The sequence below is a fragment of the Pygocentrus nattereri genome, chromosome 27, assembly GCF_015220715.1.
Source record: "Pygocentrus nattereri isolate fPygNat1 chromosome 27, fPygNat1.pri, whole genome shotgun sequence".
Classification (NCBI taxonomy): Eukaryota; Metazoa; Chordata; class Actinopteri; order Characiformes; family Serrasalmidae; genus Pygocentrus; species Pygocentrus nattereri.
Window position 1 is genome coordinate 18712065 of NC_051237.1, and position 13336 is coordinate 18725400.

The window sequence follows — 13336 nt, forward strand, 5'->3', positions numbered from 1 at the left end:
ATGATCCTTGATCCAGTCTTAAAAATATAATTCATGCAAAAACTGTACCATTGCTCATGATGGGCAAACTGGGTCCAATTTATTATGACAATTAGCAAAGGTTAGCAAGGGCTTTCATTCACCGTTAGCTGTATTAGCCATGCTAGCCATATCTTCGTCCTTTGCAAGCCAGTTTCAATTGCAAGAGCTTCAAGGTACCGTACCACCATACCCCGCAAGATGTACCACCTTGTTAACTCCTGAGACAATGATCACTTGATCATTGCTGAATTTTTGGCCACAGGTTGAGACCATGCAGCATAATATCACGTTCAGTATGCCATTAAAGATGTACTGTGGGGCTCTGTCTCTGTGTGTTATGCTACTGGATCTCTTTTTCTCTGTTTCTTTGTATGTATGATGTCATGTTTGAGTAATGACATTGGGGCACCAGTATTTATCACCTTCTCCTCCTCACATTCAGGAGCTGCTCATTATATTATTTACTCTTATTGGAAGAGTGATCATCGACCCAATCAGAATCCATCACACTTCGGTTCCCATGGCCATCAGAATCCATCACTGGTGCTTTCCCACGACGATTGGCCAGGTAAGTGATGACAGTACCGGCAGGAGCTGATGGTAAACCAGACCCCATGGGGCAGATCTTGTGCATCTATCTATGCCAGAATGAGCTAGCCTAATGCTTCTGTGGTGCTAGCCAGCAGAGCTTGCTCAAATGCTAGGACCAACATACCTAACCTTGCATAGCTATCTAATGCTAGTCAGCTTCAGTCTGTAAACCACATTCCTTCAGTTTGTACTAGTATTGTCCATGATTTTCAAGTGTCGCTGAAGCATACATGATTGACGCCATCACAAAAATCTTGCAAGCTGACCAATATCAGCCCAGCTCTACAAAACTGAAAATGGTAAATGGTGGTCTGACATGATTAATCCCCTTGCTTGATACACCAGCTCATGTGGCTGGTGCCAGCAGAGAACTCGTCTTCTTGTTAGTGAGCTTCTCATTAAAGCAGTATTTGGTCAGGCTATAGAACTACACAATATGGACAAATGTTCATATTGTATTGATTAATATTGAGATTATGATCATATTATACATATTATTATTACATTTTATGCATCATATTCAAATACATTTGTGAACCATTGATGTGACTTGGTTAAAGATTGGCCTGAATTGTTTTTGACAAACATTTCGGGCATTTCTCCACTGCACCAATCACCAGAACTTTTGGCACCATAAAAATGGAAATTATACTTTTTCCGTTGGCTAAATGTCCATTTCTCACAGTTCTAGTTCTATGGTATTCTATTTTGGTACCTGCTCACAATTAGTACCAACAGGACGTAATTCTCAAAGATGTTCTCTTCCCTGTTTGCAGCTGAAGCCAATGCATTTAGCAAATTGTTCAGCCTTACAGGTGATGATAAAGTCACCAAGTACTACTAAGTAAACGAAAACGTAAGCTACAACGGTATGCTGATGTGTCAGTTGCTGCTTTTAGAATTCATGTGTAAAAGATGACATAAGCTACTTAGAAAACCAATGCTACTGCTATTAGCATTTCTGCTAGCCTCCACTGAACGTGTGTTTTTGCAGATGTTTTACTTGCTAGAGAAAAATAAAAGCTGTGTTTGGCTCTACACACAATTGTCTGTAATTGTAGAAATTTGTGAGCACAGAAAAATACAATATTATTTCATTCAACATAACTAGTTAAGCGAAAGCTGGCAACATAGCTTATGCTCAATTCATAAAGATAAAAAAAAAAAAAAAAGAATACTATGCTTGTCTCTACACGAGTCTGTAAATATTGACCTTTACATGAGTATATGTGCGTAGAACAGGTTTATCAGTAGGTAGGTTCAGCTAACTAGTAAGCAAAGTTGGTCATTTGCCCAACTGGAGGCTTTAGCATGTCATAACATGAGCAAAAAGATACATTCTTAATTGTGGTTATTACAGTGGTTGCAGCTGTCTCTCAAGCAGGTGGAAAATGAACCAGAACTAGAACCATAAGTTTTGTTGGTTCTCAGTTGGGTCAGTTCTTGTTTTTATTATTATTATTATTATTATTAAGTGACCCTTATTAGTCCCACAATGGGGAAATTTCACCTCTGCATTTATCCCATCCGTGAAGTGAAACACCCATACACACTAGTGAGCACACTTGCCCGGAGCGGTGGGCAGCCCAATCCGCAGCGCCCAGGGAGCAGTTGGGGGTTAGGTGTCTTGCTCAAGGACACCTCAGTCATGTGCTGTCGGCTCTGGGGATCGAACCGGCGACATTCCAGTCACGAGGCGGGATCCCTAACCTCCAGCCCAATGTGCATTGGACAAATGCCTACACTGTCAAACATTTGTACGTGTACCCTCAAAGGTACAACAATGGTCCTATAGGCACTGTTTACCCGAAGTTTAAAATGACACTTCCTTTAGCCTGTTTGGACCTTTTCATAACCTACTGTTTTAAAATAGAGAACATACATGTAAATGATGTAATTGCAGTGGAATATGCTACAATTATGTTCCCAAACTAAAGCACTGCAGCCTTCTGTGACATCAGTATTACAAAGACCAGTATCACAATTCATAAATGATATATTGTGCAGACCCTTTCTCGATTACACTTTGTTGGTTGGAGACACCACCAAAGCCTGAAGTGTCAATACCTCCAAATTCAATTCAGTGTTCTTCAGATATTGCCTTGACACTCTTCTGTCCGCTTGCTGCTAATTGTGTGATGAAGCAGCCAGAACCTTATTGTGCTGCCAAAAGGATCTAACGAGGTAATTAGCATGTCTAAACATGTCAATTTATTTGAGGAATCCGCATTATAGAGGCAGGCACTTAAAGCCTTAATGCCATAATGAAAGAACAACTGTTTCCAATATCTCTGCTGCTGCTGCGCTTGATGTTTGCTTCATGGTCAATTGACCTGGCATCTCATCCATGTCTTTGTTAATTGAACACAAAGAGAGAAGGAGAAAGAGGAAGAAAGAATGAGGAAAGGTGGGGATGACTGCATGAGAGATTGACTTAGTGCCAAGGTAGTGCTGATTAGCCAGAGAGGGCTGCAGTGTTTCTCTGCTAGTTCTGATTCATCTCAGTTACTTATACAAGCTTGTTAAGGAGGAAGAGAGGTCAGTAGGACCTGGTCAAAAGCAAGGATTAACAAGAGACAGCCAGTGACAGATGCTAGACTAGATATTGTGTGTTCCACTGATTTTTAAAAAAAAATTCTGCATAATTAAATAATTAAGCAAACAATTAAGCCATTTCAAGAGGTTTGATGTGAAACGCTCCATTCTAGAGCAACTTACCGAGTCAGTGGTGTTGATAAGAACCAGATATTCGAAGAGTTTAATACCTCGAAAAGCTAACACAAACTTACAAAGTTATGAATACAATGTCTGATATCTGAGACATTGTTTTAGGATCATATTAAGGCAAGAGTGTGGCCTTAAATGTAGGTATATGCAGGGTCTTCTTAGGCAAAATAGTATCCATTAAAATTGACATTATCAAGATTACATTGAAAAGCTAGTTGTAGTCACTAGTTGTTCTGCATAGTAAATAGAATAGCTGTAACCCCTGCTTCCTATGATCAACACTGTAAAGAAGCCTGGGATGAGCCATTTCACATCAAACCACTTCTGAATGACTCTGTTACATAACCAAATCATAATAATCTTGCATTATGCAGATACTTTAAAAAAAACTGGTGAATTCCCCTTTAAATCTGGGAAAGGCCCAAAAAGAAAATGAAAAAGGAAAAAAAAAAAAAAAAACAGGATGAGAAGAGGTCAAGAGGTGGCCACTGCATTGGTGTTTGCAGGGGGGGAACGGTGGATCCTCTCTCGTTTTCTTTCTCCTCCCTCAGGTTTGTTCATTCATCACCTCATCATGCCCCCTCGACGGTGTGGAACTGGCTTGGTGCTTCTGGGATGCAGTGCTGGATGGGGAATGATGGGATAGCATGGTCAAAATGTCATCGCTAATCCAGCGCTCTCATCCACAGAGCTATATCTTCATCTGTCACCACGACCTGGCGCTTAGTCACCATTACAGGTGATACGCAGCCACACAAAGCTCAGCAGTGCATTGGGTTGGGAACATGCGGTAAATATAGCCCATATTGGTTTGGTTTGATTTGAATAGAAAAGGCCAGCAAGTTCCTATGTGGCTGTCTAAGAGTAAATATAATAGATGGACACAGGTTGCCCTCTTGGCCTCACACACACTTATATTTTGTCCATGGTTCCTAACACACCCACTGTGGACACAGCTATCCATGGTTTTTCTCAAATGTCAGCAGCCATTGATAATATGATGATGCTGGTGTACGTTCAGTGTGTTCTTGCCTTTCACCTCTATATCTGGTTTTATTTATTGAAGCACTTTGTGTGAGGATTCTGTTTTAGATATGACAAAATTAAGAAACAATGGGTGGATTAGTCTGGATAAACCGATAACGTTTTCTGAAAAAGACATGGATAGAGACAAAGATATGTTGCCCATCTACTCAGGTCTGTCTGAAAGTTTTATTTATTTTTTTTCAAATGGTGCATCAGTCGCTCCACGATCCAAACTAGGTTTACTGTCATATGTATTCAGAATACAGGGCATTCAAAAATACAGCATTTTTATTCTTAAGCAGCATGTTTTCATATAAAACTATACATGTTCATTTAACTACATAGGGGGCAATAGGGGAGAGATGTATTGGTGAATAATTTCTCAAACTTCAATTCCAAAAATAACATAAAAATATGGAATATAATATGGAATATGCCCACTTCCCCTTAGAAGAATGGATACAGGTACTAAAAAAATATGTATTCTGAGCACTAAATGGAGGCAGAAACAGAGAAACATAGTGGCACCTCTATGATAGACCCATTTTAGCACTGACCACTGTGAGGCCTTTTTTTCTGCTAGAAAACGACACTTTTGCATTTGAATTAAATAAGCTGGACCAATTGGGCACACACCTATTTGGCAGCTGGATTACTGGGCACAGTTAGAAAAAGCAGATTATTGCATTTGGTGTTCAACTCACTGTTTCTAAAAGCTCCTCATTTCCAGGGCAGGATCTGCAGCTCTTAGTGGATCTCTCCTTTATGAACTCCTTCAGGGAGCAGCAGTCTGTTTCTGAGAATATAACTGTCATGTATTCACCATCCCTCACTGTGCTAGCCCGTGCCTAGCGTTTTCAATGCCACAAAATCAATAGAAAGGAATGACACCCCTCTTAGCTCTCTCTCACTCTCTCACTCTCTCTCTCACTCTCTCTCTCTCTCACTGCCTGTATCTTTCTGAGACAAAAGGCACTGGTTTGCATCTGTAGTAAAAAAATTGGACCAACACTGCCTCTCTCAACATGTTTGAGCAGTATTCTACTTTGTAGTCTATGTTGCTTGGATGTGCACCTCTTTGGCTGTAACACGCTCCCTCCTCGTTTAGCAGTGTCCCTTGAGAATCTATCCTCAATGATTATTGATTCTGTCAAGCTTTGGATGGAGAAGGCACCTATCTCTCTCTCTCTCTCTCTCTCTCTCTCTCTCTCTCTCTCTCTCTCTCTCTCTCTCTCTCTCTCTCTCTCTCTCTCTCTCTCTCTCTCTCTCTCTCTCTCTCTCTCTCTCTCTCTCTCTCTCTCTCTCTCTCTCTCTCTCTCTCTACTTGCCACTTTCTCTTTACACTCTCTTTTTCTTATTCTCATTCCCTTATTAACTGTCCCTTTCCGCTATCTTTCTTTCTCTTTCTTTTATTCTCACCCTCTTTCATTTAATTCATTTTCCTTCATCTCTGTCTCTTACTGCCTCTCATTCTCTCCCTTCCTTCCCCCTCTCTCTCTTATTCTATCCTTCACTCACTCATTGTCCCTTTTCCTCCATCTTTTTTGTCTTGTTCTCTCCCTCACTCTCTTCCTCTTTCTTTCTCACTTCCTCTTATTCTTTCCCTCCTTTGTTCATTGTCCCTTTCCCTTCATCTTCCTCTCTCCCTCTTTTGCTCTATCTTCCAATCTTATTTCTAACATCACATTTCCAGTGCTCTATTTTTCCTTTCACCTATCTTTCCTTCCCTGCTCGCTCTCTCCCTCCTCTCTTCTCTGTCCGGATCAATATTGATTATTATCTTTAAAAGGCCTGTCTGGCCTGAAAGGTGGCGAGACTCCACATCACAATATTTTATTTCACATCATCATCATCATCATTTCTGCTGTGCATGAGTTACTGCTTTGAAGAGAGATTCAACAGAAAATGATGGGGGGAAGAAAACAGCAAAGTGAGGGAAATGAGAAAGAGCAGAGGGAAGAGTGTGCTAAGAGATTGCAGCCCATATCGATTCCTCTTTACAGGGTGAGGAGAGGTGTCTGTGTGTGTGTGTGTGTGTGTAGAGTTTCTTGTTTTTTGCTCTTAAACACAGGTTTTCCTGTTTTGCTTTGTCAGCGGATCTCATGCAATTAAGCTGTTAAGAATGGCAAACAAATTATTTCCTCATTCAGATTTGATAAACTGAACATTTATGTACCTGCTTGGGAATGAAACTGTGTATGTATGTGTGTGTGTGTGTGTGTGAGAGTGCCCCCCCCCCACCTCCCCACCGATGGTCAGTGCTCCATCACACTGTATCTGATGGTTGCATGATGACTATTGACGCTGCGATGATGGACGTGAATAAAAGTGATTATGATGAGTTATGATGATATCTACCCTAGCGTTCTTTGTGTGTGTATGTGTGTGTCCTGGGCGGGTGGCGGGGGGGGGGGGGGGGGGGGGGGGGTGGTGCTAGCACACCTATGGGATTCTAGTAGTACTGAACTTTATCTCATATGAACAATTAGATGTGTACATTTGAAGCTTGTAAAAGACATTTCACGTTTTACTTAAAGCTTGTAATGGACATAATAACATATATTTAACATTGTATATAGCAGTTTTACAAACCAGCCATTAGGGGTGTACTTTGTGTACTTCTGGTGCCGGTCCCAAGCCCGGATAAATGGTGAGGGTTGCGTCAGGAAGGGCATCCAGCGTAAAACTTGTGCCAAAACTATCATGCGGATCACAAATATGATTGCCATACCGGATCGCTCAAGGCCCGGGTTAACAACGACCGCCTCCGGTGCTGTTGACCAGCAGGGTGCCAGTGGAAATTGGACTACTGTAGGTCGAAGACCATCAAAGAGGAGAGGAGGAAGGCGGGTTAGAAGGCAGCGAGAGAGGAGGAAAGGCAGGAGTGTGGAGGTTAGAGTAGGGACTCTGAACATAGGGACAATGACTGGTAAAGGCAGAGAGCTTGCAGACATGATGGAGAGAAGGAAGGTAGATATTCTGTGTGTTCAGGAGACCAGATGGAAAGGAAGCAGGCCAGGAACATTGGAGGTGGATTCAAACTGTTCTATCATGGTGTAGAGAGGAAGAGAAATGGAGTAGGGATAATCCTAAAGGAACAGCTTGTGTTCTGGATGTAAAGAGAGTGTCATGAGCCTGAAGTTGGAGGTTGATGGTGTAATTTTGAATGTGGTCAGTTCATAGGCACCACAGGTTGGTTGTCCGTTAGAGGAGAAAGAGGAATTTTGGAGTAAGATGGATGAAGTGGTAGATGGTGTCCCTAGAGAGGAGAGATTAGTGATTGGTGCAGACTTCAATGGACATGTTGGTGAAGGGAACAGAGGGGATGAAGAGGTGCTGTGTATGTATGGTGTGAAAGACAGAAATGCTTGAAGGTCAGATGGTTGTAGATTTTGCAAAGAGAATGGAAATGGCTGTGGTGAACACGTATTTTCAGAAGAGCGAAGAACACAGGGTGACATACAAGAGTGGAGGGAGGTGCACACAGGTGGCTTATAACCTTAGCAGGAGATGCCACCTAAAGGAGATTGAAGATTGTAAAGTGGTACCAGGGGAAAGTGAAGAAGAAGAAGAAGAATATAGCAGTTTTATGCAGACTCTTTCAGTAATAAGCCCTCACACAGTGCTACTGCTCTCCATTTCTTACATCTGACTGAAAAGCAATTGTCAGGGTACCACTCATAGTCAGTGATGTATTTAGAACTTCTATTTTTTTTCTCACAAAATGTATTCTACCAATTGGAAATCAACACATATTGTGTTGATCTATCTACCTAGAATCCATTGAAAAAATCTTGAATTGAATGTTTTTAGTTGGGCATTTAAAGCATTTAACCCTTTTTTTTTCTACCAAAACCTAATAATGAAATAAGTGTATTACTACAATACTTGCAATGTTTAAACATGATTATGATGGTAGTATTACACAAAATGAGCAAAACAATGACATGTTTTTCTTCATTTCACAGAAATGATTGCTGCATCTCTGAAGGCCTAGAAGGACAGCCTTCTTAATTATTGAATTCAGGTGTTTCAGCCCCAACACCCTAACAGGTGCATACATTTAAGCATATATCCTTGAAATCCCATTGGCAAACACTGGCAGTACAATGGGTGATATTGAAGAGCTCACATTAAACATGGCACTGTCATAGGTTGCCACCTTTGCCACAAGTCATTTGGCAAAATTTCGTAAAGCATGCCACAATTGGAGCAGTGGAAAGGTGTTCTCTAGAGTGTTGAATCCTGCTTCAGTGTCCAGAAGTCTGATGGACAAATCTGGGTTTGGTAGATGGCAGGAGAACACTACTTACCAAAATGCACAGTGCCAACAGTAAATTTTGGTGGAGGAGGGATAATGATCTGTGGCTGTTGTCAGGGGTTGGGCTAGGCTGTTAGTGAAAGGTAAACTAAGCATGAAAATACATTATAGTCAATTATATGCTTCTAAATTTGTGGCGGCGTTCTGGGGAAGGTCCTTTCCTGTTCCAACATGACTGTGCCCCTGTGCACAAAGCAAAGTCCAAAAAGACTGGCTTGATGATTTTAGTGTGAAGGGCCTCAAGTGGCCTGCCCAGAGTCCTGACCTCAACCTCACTGAACACCTTTGGGATGAATTGGAATGTTGATTATGAGCCAGGCCTTCTCATCCAACACCAGTGCCTGACCTCTCAAATGCTCTTTTGACCAAATGGGTACAAATTCCCACTGTTTTGAAAACCCTTCCCAGAAAGTGAACATGCATGAGCCACTTTATTAGTTTCACCTACCTTGTATCTACACTCATTGCCCATTTTAAGGTCTACTTACGATATGGACGTGCATTGTTGTGTTTTGTCAATTTGTTAGCCCATTGTTACCCTGTTCATCAATAGTCAGGACCCCACTGAGCACATACAAGTTTGGTGATGGGTTGTTCTGTGACACTGACATGGTTGGGTGCACTTACCTGGTGTTATGATTAGAAATTTCCTTTGATGAATGATGTGTTGGACCCTAACCCTGAGCACTAACTAAAGTAGAATTTGTTTCACCACTAAACCAGTCACTACCTATCTAATTTGACATTAGAAGAGGTGTCCAGACCTCTTCTAGACATAGACATCTAGTTAGTCAATTGATGTACTTTAGTCTGCACAAATTGCTGACACGGGTGTTCAACTGTTCTCACACAGCTTATGTAATCAACACAGAAAAGCATTGCCAACAGAATGGGATACACTGGAGCAGCTGCGCACGAGTGTAAAGTCACTATGGCCAGTGCCAAAAGTCAGCTAGAGGAAAATAAAGCCCCACCCCCACAGGTGTCTAAAAACCTTTGTTTGCATTACGGGTGTCAGAATAGGCATGTTAATGTTTATTATTTTTCATAAAGGGCTTGCAAGACAATATTCGCTGTGAATAGAATATAAGTACACATGCTATGAAATGTGTGCATTGAGAATGAATTTACCATCAGAGTAAAAATACTATTGCGCAACTCACAGAACTGGGAAAATTGGTGTGTTTAGTGAATTTTGGCCAAAGCTGAAGTTAGGTTATTATTTTCCAGATTAAATGGTACAGCAGTTACATTCTAAGGCTTGAGGAGAATTCAGATAAGAAGTTGGTAAAATGATGCCTGGGGAGAGCAAACCTAGGGTGGAAGGAGCAAAGCAATCCTTGCATCCATTTGCTTTTTTGGGAACACTTTAGTTTTCCCAGTCAAATACAATAATGATGGGCAAAAAGTGGTAGACTGAACAGTGACAGTGTGCACAGATATTTGATGAGTATCAAATAACCCTGCCAATACCTCACCTATGCTAGCTCATTTATGAAGACATCACCCAAATATGTCAGTAACCAGTTTCCCTTCAACAAGCACTGTTGCCTTTGTGGAAAAAAAATATTTTGGAAACTACCAAAAAAGAAAAGAAGCACATAAATATAGAAGTTATTTCATTTCCTCCAGCCATGTTTGGAAAAACAAAATGCTTCGTAAAATTGGACCAAGCTGCACTCCAAACAGAAGAGCAGTACTGCAGTCATTTAAAGTTCCAATTATATGTGCAGAGTATATCTTTTCATTCTTAGCTGAGTGGATGATGAGCCCATAATCACCATTGTGTTTAACAGTTGGAAAGACTGTGCTTTCAGATTCAGAGTAAGTTTACAATGAAATATATTACACTCAGGAAGGTTCTTCTACACTGTTGCTGCAAACAACCCTGTTTGGCTCCCTTTTGTCCATCGTCATGGAGTGATGAAATGGAAATACTCAGATCAGCCGTAACATTAAAAATATCTTCTTGTCCATTTTATCAGATCCACTTACCATATAGGTGCGTTTTGCAGTTCTACAATTAAAGATTGTAGTTTATCTGTTTCTCTACATAATTTGTTAGCCCCCCGTTTACACTGTTTTTCAGGTCAGGACCCTCACAGGACCTCCGCAGGTATTATTTGGGTGGTGGATCATTCTCAGCACTGCAGTGACACTGACATGGTGGTAGTGTGTTAGTGTGTGTTGCGTTGGTACAAGTGGATCAGACACAGCAGTGCTGATGGAGTTTTTTTTTTCTTCTTTTTAAACAGATGGATTTACTACAAAGTGAGCCTACGTAGTATGTGGAGCTGATAAAATAGTCAATGAGTGTAGAAACAAGAAGGCAGTTTTAATAAGTTGTGGATTGGATTTAATGGTAACTTTATTTATGGTCCAGTTTTAAAGTATTGAATAACGTAAAGTCTTGAAGAAGGATCAAGCATGTGGTGTGCAAGTGTGTTGATGTTTGTTCGTTACCCTCCATCCAACATCAGCTAATGAGACACTGTGATGACATTCGAACGGAAAAGTTTTCCACAATTGTATCTGTTTTGTACTAGATCAAGATCTGAATAAGAATTAGACACAAAGATAAAGAACAGAGAAAGAAATAATGGTCACAGGCTGTGTGCAGTGTTGGCAAAAGTAGCTTAAGTTCTCTGCTTAGCCCATAACTAAGCCTGTCTGGAGACTGAGAAAGAGCTAGAGAGAGAGAGAGAGAGAGAGAAACTCCAGAGGTCAACTGATTGTAGAAGAGCTCATAAAAGTTCCATTAACCTGCTTAAAGTTAAGAGACTGTGTAGCTTAGCAGAAGACAATTACCACAAACAGAACATCACCATAAAACTCTTTGTTACTCTATCTCACCCTTTTTCCCATCAACAGACATGCCTAGACTTAAAGCACATACTCACAAGTAGACCCACCTACACCCTTCCTCGGCCACAAATCAGTGTGTGTGGTGAGTCTGTGGTGACTGTGTATGTACATGTGTGTGTCAGAGACAGCGAGTGGGAGTGAGACAGAGACCCCCGTTCTTTTCTCTGTCAGGGGAAAGCACAAACAGTGAGTGATCTTTAAAGACATCCATTAAAGATCCACATCCACATCTCTGTCTCTGAGCTCCCCCTCACAGTAGTTTCACTCTTTTTTTCCCATCCCCATTTCCTCATATTTTGTTAGCACTGATGTTAATGTCTGTTGCTAAAGTCTAAATAATGCTGAAGACAGGGGCAGTCTTTGCACTAGGCGAAGATAAGCAGTAGCCTAGGGCCCCTATGACATTGATGACTGATGATGTTAAGTATCCTTTATACAAATACATATCCTAATTGTTTAGATATGCAACTGGACTATATGATCAAGGCAGTTAAGTGATAATCCTTAGTGTTTATGTTAGTATTGATAGCTCCAGTGTTAGGGAGTTAACTATTCCAAGTTACTAATTAATTCTCTCAAAGTGTAATGGAATTACATATAATTTATTGGATAATCTCATTACTCATAACTTTACTTCTACTTTAGTCAGTACCAAATTATCTCGCCATACTGGCATATACAGTACCTTTGTTTCTAACATTATTTCTTAAATGAATCAAAATGATCTGCTGGAGAAATGTAATTATATTAAATATAATATTAGAAACAATTTGAAAATGTGAAGAAATAAGGAAATATTTTAATCTTCCATAATCTCAAAATGAGAAATATTAGATGTGATACACTTTTTTAAATGATTTCAACTGCCAGAATATTATTTTCACAATGCATGTACATCCAGGTGGACCCATTCCTATGTTTTGCCTATGGCCCCAGAAGCACTGAATGCACTGTATGTTAAGGGTACTGTAAACTAATACTGTATTTTTGGGGTTTAGGCTGTGCTACATTACATTATTGTGATAGATGATTTCACAATATTTAAATTTTCTAAAGTGAACAGATAACAACAGATAAGCTTCTTTCTGCAGACCCCTTGGTGACTTTATTTTTTTTTTAAATTAAAATAATCACTTAAAATATTGTGTATAAAATGTAGGGGACTCTGTTGAGCTGCTAACAAGTGATGAGGTTTGAAAAGGGAAAGGTTAGATTAAAGTCAAAGTTTATTTGTTAACATTGTTAATTTACTGTAACACTTGTCAGAAGGCCAGTTTTATCAATTGGATTTGATATTCACAAACAGAACATGGTGTGGTCTTTAGCCCAGAGGATGCAGTGTCCATGATTTCCAAAAAAAATTTCAAATTTTGGTTTGACCACAGGAAACTTTTCCACTTCACCTCAGTCCATGTTCAATAAGCTTGAGCTCAGAGAAGGTGGCAGCGTTTCAGGATCCTTATTAGTAATGGTTTCTTCTTTGCATGGTAGAATTTTCACTTGAGTTTGTGGATGCATCAATAAACACCGTTCTCAGACAATGCTTTTCAGAAGTGTTCCTGAGCCCATGCAGCGATTTCCACAACAGAATAATTTCACATGATGTTTTTAATGCAGTACTGCCTAAGGGCCTGAAGATCATGGACAGCCAATATAAGTTTTCAGCCTTGTCCCTTGCATACAGAGATTTCTCTGAATCTTTAAATGATATTATGTACTGTAGAGGATAAAATCCCCAAATGCTTTGGTTTCTACATTGAGATATATTCTTCTTGATTTGTTGCT